Here is a 12,616-nt window from a genome sequence, read left to right as displayed (position 1 = left end):
AAAAAGAACCAACCACAGAACAACTAGTCATTAACATAAGTGATAAACACTTCAACTCTTACGAACTAGAATTACTACAAAAGGGAACATCTTTTGTACCTACCACCACAACGGATAACTTGGAACTGGAAGTAAGCTTCTTCAAGCTGATGCGTAAACTCAGATTGAGACATTTTTTCGATAATACATTACCGGATCGTCCACAACCTGAAAAAGACCAATTGTTAGGACTACGACCCCCAAGTACCTTTCAAGCTCCGATAAGCCACAAGACACTGGATTTATTTGAAAATTTAGTCAAGCAGGACCTCCACAAGATCAAACATGTTAAACCAAAAAGAAGAAACACCACACAAAAGGATCTGGATACACTTCACAAAATGGCCACTGATAACAATATAACATTCACCAAAGCTGACAAGGGGGGAGCCATGGTTATCATGAACGCTGAGATGTATAACGCTAAAGTGATGGAACACATCACAGATATCAACACCTACAGTAAACTTGACTACAATCCAACATTGGAATATTCCAAAGTCCTAAAAATCATCATCGATGGAGCTCAGAAACAAGGCATCATCACTGAAAGAACGAAGAATTTTCTCACAACATCGAATCCAAAAAGTCCAACACTACGGATGGTTCCGAAGATTCACAAAAATACCTATGACCCACCAATGCGGCCGATCGTATCAACAAGAGGGAGCTTACACGAACCAATCGGTCAAATGATAGACAAATATATGCAACCCACAGTACAATCCATGCAAACTTATGTCAAAGACACCTCACAATTCTTACGGAAACTACAACAGATATCTTTGAACCCTACTGAAAAAGTGATTTTATGCACAGCAGATGTACGTAGCTTATACACCAGCATACCTCATGACATGGGCATAGAAGCAATGGAAACTGCCCTTCTCAACACAGCACTAGACCTTGATTTTCAGACTTTTCTCATGGAGCTGATGCACTTTATACTGTATCATAGTTATTTTAAAGTTAATGAATCTTGGTACCAACAGCTCACCGGCATGGCTATAGGCAATTCGGCAGCACCCGTGTATGCTAACATATTCATGCAGTGGTATGAAAGTCAATATATACTTTCTAAAAAAGAATGGACAGACAACCTCAAAATGATAATCAGATACATTGACGATCTCTTTATCATCTGGACAAACACAGAGGAGAAACTAATAATGGAATTGACTAAATTCAATGATATAGACCAACGAATTCAATTGACATGGGACATATCAGATACCATGGTTAACTTTTTGGATGTTAGAGTATCAATTACCCCAGATGGATTCACGACTGACCTATATGTCAAACCCACTGATAGGAATAACATGCTACTATATTCAAGTTTTCATGAACCTAACCTCATCAGGAATTTACCATTCTCACAAATGGCTAGAGTGAAAAGAATCACCTCTGACGAAAAGACTCTCAAAACCAGACTTAAAGATATGACCAACAAATTCATCTCGAGAGGTTACCCACCAACTCTAGTGGAAGAATCCAAAACAAGAATCGATAAAATGGACAGATCTAAACTCTTAACCCCCAAGGTGAAAACAGATCAAACACGCACTGTGGTGGTATCAAAATATTCTACAGCTAGTAAGAAATACAAACAAACCATTTTGAAACGCTGGTCAATTTTGAACATGGAACCAGACTTCAAACAGTCATTCAGCCTATCACCAATATTTGCGTTCACTAGAGCAAAGAACTTGGGTGAAATCTTACAGAATAAACCCCCAGATACTACATCACACTCAGGAACCATACCTTGCCTCAACTGTGGCAATTGCAACAGCATAATCAGAGGAAACACCATATGCCATCCCTCACAAGGTCATCCTATTAAACTCAGGGTGAATGCCACTTGTGAATCAAGCAATTTAATTTATGGGATAAGATGCCCATGTGGGAAGATGTACGTGGGTAAGACAGAGCGTCGCATTAAGATACGACTAACAGAACATAAATCCAACATTCGATTGAAGAACACGAAATCAGCCCTATCATCTCATTTCGTAGAAGAAAATCATAATGTTTCCCAAATTAAGTATATCATACTCGAAACAGTCCGGAAAATTGAGGGGAGAGACAATTCTAAACATCTCCTTAGAAGAGAGAACCACCGGATTCAAAAACTTTCCACCCAAAAACCGACAGGCTTGAATGAAAGAATTGAATTTTCTTGTTATTTGTAATTAATTGCTCCGCAGACTGTACCTTCGTGAACACTGTGTTCGTTCACAATCATATCTGACACCCACCGTATCATTGTTTATTGTACTCGCACTTTCCCTGTAAACCTGCTAGATGCGCTAGTGGGACCACTCACAAAACGAGATGATATGTACACATATCTACACAGGTTCGCGCCCCGATGGGTTCTCAACACCTTTTCATTTTTTCGTTTCCTTTATTTTCATACCACCTTTTTTTTGGAAGCAGATGACCACTCAAATTAATTTCACATACCCTTCACCTGTTTAATGTGTCCACTTTCTTATCTAACGGGTGATTCCCGCAATTAAGTTTGACCCCCCGGCCGTAGAATACCGATTAGCTGTAGTCTTTCTTTCCCGTCAATGGTCATGTGACATACCACATGATCGGAATCATTTCAAAATAGCAAAGCGCGGCCGATAATCTTCGTACCGTCGCTACGGAAGACGAGTAACGGACTCGAGCACGTTCGAGTTCCTTTTCAGGTTAGTCCATCAGCTAGGATATACCCATATTTATTCAGCGCAATGCCGTAGCTCCCAACACCCATAGTTTAACCAAACCCTACCATTCTTTTACAGATCTTAAAAACAACACACAGAAAGGCATGTAAGTGACGTTTTCATTCTCATGTCAAAGTTTACCTTGAGTGTACACCATTATCATGTCTGCTTGTAAGCTTGCTCACGTTTTTTGCTCGTATTGCCTTATTTAATTTTCATGATGTCACACCACAATGATATTACTTATGATACAAATTGTTTCATACTACATTTACGGTATCCCATTCCGTTTTACAGTGTCAACTCCCTGATGAAGGGCATGACCCTAATGCCCGAAATGCATTGGATAGGATAAATGATGATGACATTGCCTGGGATAAAAACGTGTGAGAATATGTGAAAGGATAACAAATTATGCTCGAAATTAAGCTAAATTGCTAATGAAATAAATTACCTGCAAACCATTGAATTAACAGAGTGGAAGTATTTCTTTTTGTGGAAAAGACAACAAAATGTGTGACCATAAAGGGATGACTCTAGAGAACCACTAGTATCACTTTTTCAACTTATGTTCTAGACGCCGTTGGACCCTCGGCGCCACCTTTTGGTGCACCATAAAAATCAACTAAACCTAACATAATCAAAGGTACAACAAATCTGCTGTGCATCTATCCAACCAAACAATCCTTTATATTTCATCATGTGCAGAGTAGGTGCTCTGAATGGCGTGCCCAGTCGTCAAATGGGACTCACTGACATCCTTTATATTTCATCATGTGCAGAGTAGGTGCTCTGAAGGGAGTGAGACATCTTATGTATTTCGTCCACACACATGTATGTGTGCATTGATCCCTCAACCAACTTACTGCCACCCAGTTATGTGACCATGATGATGAGTGACTTATCCTGTACCTACTACACTTGCATCATTTGTGGCTATCCACAACAGACTAATTTTGCAAGTTGTTACAAGGTGACGTGTCATGCAGCAATCAAGACAATGCTTTTTTTTCGGTGATTGTTGATATTTCAAACGGAGAGTCCTTTTGGCAAAATTTTGACTAGATATGGTGCGGCAAGCACTTTTTCTTTGCAACCCAGCCTATTGCCAAATACACAGGACTGCCCCATACTAAGATCGAGTGTGCCCTTCCCTTGTGTTTTCCCTGCAGAGGCAATGATGACAAAAGGAAAGCTGCAAGACAGACAACTTTGAGGCAGGGGTTAGGGATTGCTGCATTGGTGCACAGCAGACTATTTTATAACAGCACAGGGGTGAGCACATGGATGAGACATGCTCCAGTGTATTGAGTCTTTCCATGCATTAGTGAAAGGATACATGTTGACACAAACCAATCTGTATGCATTTGCAACCAGCCACGTTTGACGTTAGATAGGGCCCATGTTCCACGTATGTACATAGGTGTCATTCACCACAATACCCAAGGCCATAAATAATACTATGTCACGTTGCCAACAGCACATCACTTTTAGCAACATTCTGGCGGCACTTCTTCTTATTTGCAATGCAGTGTATAGCCAGTTTCGGTTGATTAATGCCACCTTGTGAATGCGGCCCCTTCCCACCTGTCACTTGCCATGAAAGGGATGTGCAATGTGTGTTTCCATGAGCATTCCACCACAACAGGCAGGTAAATACTACCACATATCTACAAGGCTGGGGCAGAACCAACAACTAAGGACAGGTAAACACTAGGGCCTTATTTAAAAGCCTCTTGCACCACCAGTATGTCACTTTCTCTAATATTGAAGAAGACGCACAGGCACTGCAAGGGGCATGTCGATTATGGCCCTGTTGTCAGGAGAACAAAATGTGGAATACACAATTATCAATTTCTCCAAAATGTTTGCTCTTTGTATGTGTGTTGCATTCTGTTGCACAAATAGAAACAGCAAATCACCTGTACGGATTGTTTATGTGCAGGAAAGTGTCCCTTCCTGTATATCAACATTTGGAACTGCTGCGCAGACACCCTAGCAACATGGCACAAGGGTGGCTGAGCTTGTGCAAGTCAATTTTAAAGTCAACATGACTGAGGTTCATGCAGGGGTGTGTTGTATTTTTTTGTGCCTACAGCACACCCCTGCATTTCTATTCTTATGGAGCACCGTACTACCAATTTTGGGACAACACCGCGCTCCACTAGATTATGGTATATATATGCCCGTAGTTAGTACAGGAAAGTGCCATATCTTGACAACAATGCACATGACTGCTATTACAATATGTGTTAATCTAGGATGACTGTGAGACTTGCAACACTGGCTGATGCAACATTTAGATAGGACACACATGAATGTTCACTTGAAATTGTTTGTACACATGAAGGGCTTAGTTACAAGGCCCTTGCGCCACCAGTATGTCACTTTCAATAAGGGTAAAAGTGACATACCAGCACCACAAAGGGCTTGTGAATGAACCTCACAGTACCTATGTGCTACGTTTGACCTGCACACAGTGTGGGATAGCTCTGAGGCATAGGTGCCTGGACTGTACATGACATATTTCTCCTCCTTGTTACTTACCCTGTTGTTGATGTAGTTGGTCATAGTCAGCACTGTCCAGTTCCTCTACTCCAACTACCGACTCCTCACAGATGACTGTGGACACCTGTTCCTACAAGGCAACGAGCTCCTCCTGGGGTGCTGGACTTCCACCTCCGGTCTGCAGTGCTACCTGTTGATTGCTGACCAGATTATGCTTAGTCTAGCGCTTGGCATCATGCCAGCGCTTTTTGCAGTCCGTCACTGTCCTCTTGACTTCTGCGACATGGACTGCCATATGGAATTTTTGGTCCCCAATGACACCTTGGAGCTGACAAAGAGCTGGTGTTGATGCTCCGTCACCTCCGCAATCAGGATCTCATTCTCCTCCTGATTGAATCTCCATTCCCTCTTCCCCATGTACTGTAGCTGGACATACTGGCTGGTGGGACGGTTGGGAGTGATTGTTGTCCTGTGCCGAACTGGTCCTGACTACTCCATTCTGCATTCAGATTTTTTTCCCTTAGCGGCGTATTTATTAGCTCTTTTTCTGCTTAATGTTGAAAAGTGAAGTTGGGCTCACTACCACAAACTTTCTTGCCGCTAACTGGTCGGCTGTCGCTTATTTCAAACTAAAATATTTTTTGTTTACGCCTTGATGCTAGCGTTATTTGTCAGGCTGCTAGCCGATCCTAACGCCACGTAGCGATGTATTGCAAACATGGTGTTAGGATTAGGCCATCGACAGCAGTAAAAAAATTGTTGCTGAGCAGCATGAAAACTGCTTAGCAACAATTCTTGTGAATATGCCCCCTCGTGTTCTGGATGTCCAGGCGAGTCCTTCTTCATGGATACTAAACGACTTTCATTGACTACAAGCCAAAGTAACTGGCGACCAGAGTGCCGAGGATATGCTTTGCTGTTTGTTTTTATTTAAAAAAACACACTTTAAAATATGCAAAACAAAAATGAGTGGTCAGTGGTACAGAAGAGACTACCCCGTACCTTTGTTCATTTATGGGAGTCTTTTCTGGCTTTGGTAGACACGAATGAAAGAAAAAAAAGGCTATAAACAGCTGCTTGTATTATTTATCTAGGCTATGTGTCTATTTACAAGCCATGCAGTCTGCACACTAGAGACTGGAAAGGCTGGCACTGTTCAGCTACCTCTGCAACCCCATCTGACAAGACTACTCAAACGTGGTTGGCAGGCGATCAAAGGAAAAAGTTAGAGGACAGCGAAAAGAAGCATAGTTTTAATAAAAGCCACAGTGGGGCAGAGCCACAGTTTGCACTGGTGTTTAGAAATAAGGAAATTCAGAAGCAGAACAGTACTCAAGTATCCTAAATCCGGTAAAGGGATAAAATGCATTTATCTTATTGTATTTCAATGTGGGTCTGCGCCATGCCTCATTCCTCTCTGAAAAGTACACTACACCGCAGCACACCACTCTACAGAACTACACCCTCTCTCACTCTGTGACTCCTAACAGCAGCGTCTTATTCGAGATATTATTTTTATAGCGCAGCCTGCCATTGGTGCGGCTTTGTAGCACTGGTGACTGGTGACTTCATGCCATTCCAAAGACTGAGTTTGATGAGTGTAGTCTGGTCCATTTAAAGTAGTATGTGGTGATCCTTGCGTGAAGCTGAGTATCTGTGAGCCAATTTACCATTGTGTTTGATAGATCAGTGGCAACTAAACCACTGGTTAGGTGATGTCAGAAAGAACGAGGCCTGAGGGATTGTCTGACTGCTCGAGCCAGCGACGTAGCGCAGCCACCACTGAACCTAAGACCTCTGAGTATTCATAACTTACAATGTCTTAGAGGCGACTCCTGGCTTTCTGTAGGGGCCCTGTCATATTTGCGCCAATGGCTTATGGAAGTCTTAAGTCAGACATATGCCCGTGGCATTGTGGTTCCTAATTTTGTTTCCATTGTTTAATTTGTTCTGATGGCATATTTATCATCCACAATGTGCCTATCAGAACAAATAAACATGCCTGACAGGTTGTGTCATAAGATAGAAAGCTGCCAACAATGGGACTCGGGCCGGTTTCGAGTCTTAGCATGGGCTCTCCACCATGCCCACAACGTGTGCACTGATAAACTCACCACTGCGTTTGTGCTTGTGGGGGAGGGCTCCTAACATGAGGAGGGAGGGGGAAAGCCAAAAATATAAAGAGGCAGCTACGGAAGGTAAAGAAAAGGCGTCCGTAATATAAATGCCGTCCAAAACATGAAGCACAGCATCCGTGGCAGGCGCTGTGCTGATATACATGTGGAGGGAAGGCAAAAAAAGAGTGCAGCAGGAATGGACTTATATTAAAAAAAGAGTAATACCACAGTAACCGGGGCAGTCTTATGGGAGGGTCCAAAAGGTGAGATTAATTAGGCATATCCACCAAAAAAAGCAGGCATTTAAGAAGGGTACTAACAGAAACCAATTGAAAAGATGGGAGGTTCTTGAGCCACATGTACCAGATGCAGCATGCCTCGCAGCGCACCGCATGCGCGCTAGGCTCAACCTAAAAACGAAATTGGCAGCATTTCACTATCAGGACATGTAAACACACCAGTGCATGTCCTACCTTTCACTTACACTGCACCCTGCCCATGGTGGTACCTTAGGCTTCCCTTAGGAGTGCCTTACATGTATAAAAAGGGAAGGATAGGAACCGGCAAGTGGGTCCGCTTGCCAAGGCGACATAGCAGTTGAAAACTGTGTGTGCAGACACTGTAGTGGCAGGTCTGAGACACATTTAAAAGGCTACTTGTGTGTGTGGCACAATCAGTGCTGCAGACGCACTAGTAGCATTTGATTTACAGACCCTAGGCACACGCAGTTCACTTTACTAGGGACTTACCAGTAAATCAAATAGGCCTTTAGCACTGATCAGCAGTGATAAAATGCCCAGAGTTCTAAAGTCAACAAAAACAAGCTCAGAAAAATAGGAGGCAAATGGTAAAACGTTTGACGATATGCCTGCAAAAAGAGCCAGGTCCAACAACCTGTGCTTAACCTTAGGAAGCTTGGCACAAAAGAGGTCAAGCTTAGCTTAGAGGCAATATGTAAAGTATGCAGCACACAAACAGAAATAAAGTGAAAGCACTACACAGGAAAAATCAAACACCAATTTAGAAGAGAGTAAATTTTAAGAAATTATTTGAAACAAAAACAACAACAATCTAATCAGTAAAGCAGGAATTATGAACTTTTAAAGATTTTAGTCAAAACACCGCCAACCGCGGATATCTTGTCATGCGAGACCAGGTCTGAGTCGAAAAAAATGACCATGGGCCCGGTCAGGCCTTACCTTCGGACTTAGGAGAAATTCTGGAGAAAAGATTCTAAGAAAGCAAAGTTCAGCGGTGCAAAGATGTGGGCGGTGTCCAAGAAGGGAGCGTTGTTGTCCGGGGGGTGCTTAGTGAAGTCAGAATGAAGATTTCGACACTTTGACTTAGTCACTTTTTTGGAAGTCGAAAATCTCCATCAGAATGAGGCAGGAGGCTCTAGCGGACAAGAGTTCCAAGAAGCCGGATACCCCTTTGGTGAAAAACCGCTTAACAGGATTTGCTGCTGCGGAGAAGAATGTAGTGGGAGCTGCCATGAAGATAGGCGGACTGGCGAATCACCTTGGGCAGATAAACAAGCAGGTTGTTCGTGGTCTTCTCTCGGTTCTCAGAGAAGCTTTTAGCCAAAAATGTTTTAGGTCCCATGTTTGAATTTTGGTTATCTTGGCTCATTTAGCAGCACCACCACCAAGGGTCCAAGACTGGAGGGGTTAAGACTCTCTCAGGCTGGGTTCAGGTGCGGGTTCAAGATGGTGAAGCCTGTTATGTCCATTTGGCTCTGAACAGGAGGCCATAAAACTAGCCCTTGGAGTCATACTGATAGCCCTGGGTTCAGGAATGGCTTGTAGAATCCTACAAAAAGAAATACAATTCTGTCAGCACATATAATAAAAATAAATGTATTAACATGTAACACTGGAACAGACAGGATGTCCAACAAGGGGAAGTCTCACACAAAGACCACAAACCACAAAGAAAGGGCGTCATGATTTATACAATACATGTCCAGTAAAAGTACAAGATTAAAACACTTTCTCAGAATAAAAGCACTGGGGTGTCTCCTGCCCATCAGTAGTCTTGGAAGGTTACACAAGTACAGAACATCAGGACAATCAAAAGAGGGCAACACTGCATGATACCTGCATGATGTGAGGTGGTGGGGGTGTTGCTACTCACATGTCTTTTGCTTGTGACAGTTGGCACTTCCAAAACTAATGCAATGTGCTAGTATTGGTAAATGTGATCAAAATGATTTGCAATATTTGTCCAATCTGGGACACATAAGCTTTGTCATTTCTAAATGGTGTGGCCAAGTGCCTGTTGCTAACTTAGCATTGTGTACTGCTTGAATGTGTTTCTTGAGCAAGCCTTGTGTTGTGATGGCAGCTTACTTTCAGCAACTGTATATTGTTTTATCTAAGTCTTTTCAATGCACGTTCTACAGGCCTTTGGTAGTCCTTAGTATCATAAAGTAGGCAGCCAGCTATGCTAGATATTAATGATAAAAATGGCTTCCCCAGGCTCAACAACAGGGCTGGCCTCTGAGGGGTCAAGGCAGGCTGCAGGCAGCAAAGCAGTGCTTTCAGGTGCAGCAAACCAGCCTTAAACAGTACTCAGCAGGCTACAGCAGCAGGCAGTCCTCTGAGAGACCATGCTCAGATACAGACGTGAACTGAAGAGTTGGTCTGGGGGACCTATTTTTATACCTGGTGCCTACTTTGAAGTAGGAGAAGTTCCTAGAGGTTTCTCTTTAAAGTGCTTGGAATTATCTGTCTCCCCTTTCCTGGATTCTGGTTGGCTGCAGAGACAATGCAATGGTGAAGGCAAAGCGCAGACTATTCGGTTGCAAGGGGGGCTATGCTCAGCTAAAGCTACGCCCTTCCATTCTACTAGAGGATGGCCCATTCAAGCACACATAATTCCTCTATTGTGTGACTGTCTGGGAGGAATTTGCAAAGTTTAACTGCCAACAGCACCCAGTCATGTGACCTAGGACAGGCTGCAGGCACCAAATGGGAAAGCATAATATAAACAATGGTTCCATAGGGAAACAAATAATTTCATTAACAATAAATCAAAATACACAGCATATACAAATCAATTGAATAATCAATATCAATCAAAGATATGCAATTTGGATACAGAAATGTATCCTTTGTGTTTAAGTTAAGTATCAACTCTTTTCAGAAATAAACATAATCAAAAGAAAAAGATAAGGCTGTATATACAATATTTTGAAAAACGACGCAGTGACCAAGTGAATAAGGTGACTTAGTGCAATAAGTGACAATGTGAATAGTTACAATATATACACGTATTTACTAAATAAAACCAAAATATATACAAAATTTCTTATTACGAAAAGTCCTTAATTTCCTCATGGGTATACAATAATCCTTGTAAGGCACGTGTCCTATCTTTTTCTAACAACACGGAAATCCAATTAATAAGGGACTGGAAAGCCATCAACGTTTTGACCCTACACCAAACACTACTTGTGAGTAGTCGTATCGGGTCTTCTTCAGGACACAGGAGATGTATAACAGCCTAGGATATAGGTGATTGAGCAGGTGTACCCAATAGTATTACAGTTGCCTCTTGTTGTCAATCAAAGGGGAACGAGCTCGTAAAGAGTCTTGGCTGAAAAAGGGGGGCCTCTTAATCTGACGGATTAATTTCTTCTTTTTTCTCTCTCTCTTTTTTCTTTCTGCTTTGATTAACGGGACTTTTTCTTAGTTACTGACTTCAAAGTTAGGACTTTGCGTATGACATTTCACACATAGCCGCAGCCGCCAGGACACAAATTCCACTGATGGTCGTCGATTGCTTCTATCCCTCAAGAGGAGTTCAAGTCACTTGAAACATCAAATGGGAAAGGGCAGGAAAACAGCAACTTTCTAAAAGTGGCAATTTCAAAATAATAATTTAAAATCTGACTTTATCATTAAAGAGGATTTTTAATTACAATTTCATAGATACCAAAAATGAAATGCTTATCTCTCCCCAATCAAAAATTAACACTTATTAACTGTAATAAGACAAACCAATGTTATCCTATGGGACAGGCAGGCCTCAGTAATGAAAAACAAATGTATGAGTTTTTCACTACCAGGACATGTAAAACTCAAAAGTACATGTCCAACCTTTTAATTACAATGCACCCTGCCCTGTGGGTTACCTAGGGCCTCCTTTAGGTGTGACATATGCAATAAAAGAGGAGCATAAGGCTTGGAAAGAGGGTTATATTGCCGAGTCGAATTGACAGTTTAAAATTGCATTTCGGCTCCAATGGCAGACGTGGGACATCTTTTAAGGGGTTACTTAAGTGGGTGGCACAAAAGTGCTGCAGTAACACTAGTAGCATTTAATTTACAGGCCCTGGGTATATGGTATAGCCCTCTACAAGTCACTTATAGGTAAATTAAAAATGTCAATTTGGTGTAAATCAATTTTATCATGTGTAGGGGAGTGAGCAAGAGCACTTTAGTACTGGTTCACAGTGGTAATGTACACAGAGTCCTAAGGCCGACCAAAACGAATTTCAGCACAAATGGAGGGAAATATGCCAACACATTTCATGGAACACCGCCCTAAAGCTGACAGGTCTATCAGTAATGTTAACATTACCATGCCGTTTTCTACTTTTCTTCATCCCACTTTAAATCCAGCTTCCTTCCCCCTCCCCCCTTCCGTTGACTCCTACCTGTTCTTTACTTTCTGTACAAAATGATGTCTAGTGTTTGAATGTTAGTTGCCCACACACTTGTACCACAGGCCACAGGCTTTCATCTGTAAACTGTTGGGCACATTTCCCTGTGCTTGCGGGCACATGTTTAAAAAAGGTTTTTGGAATTAAAAACTGGAAATTCAGCTTCACCTTTTATCATTCAGGTCACTATTCTGTGTAAAGTGTCTACATTTAAATGAAAAAGAGGGCATTGCAGTGCTGGAAGCTTAATTTCACAAAAATGTGATATGGTTTTGGGCCCAATTCACAAAGGTTTTGCTGTGAATTACTCCTGGATTTCTCCTGAAAGAGGCGTCACCCAGGGGTACTTGTGCTAGTGGTGCTCCTCAAGCTTACTCCAAGAATTCTGTGGTAACCCGGGAGTACTTCAAGAGTAATCCGCATTTACTCATAGTGAAACCTTTGGAAATTGAGCTCAATGTTTTCAAGAAGAGGCACGAAACAGGAACAGTGGTTTATTTTCACAGCAGAGGGGCGAGCTTTGCGGGGAGCTGTCAACGAGGAGGAGCAGGACCTATTGTGTTTCA

This window comes from Triturus cristatus, chromosome 3_2, assembly GCF_964204655.1.
Source record: "Triturus cristatus chromosome 3_2, aTriCri1.1, whole genome shotgun sequence".
Classification (NCBI taxonomy): Eukaryota; Metazoa; Chordata; class Amphibia; order Caudata; family Salamandridae; genus Triturus; species Triturus cristatus.
The sequence above is the reverse complement of the archived record's forward strand: the minus strand, read 5'-3'. Positions refer to the sequence as shown.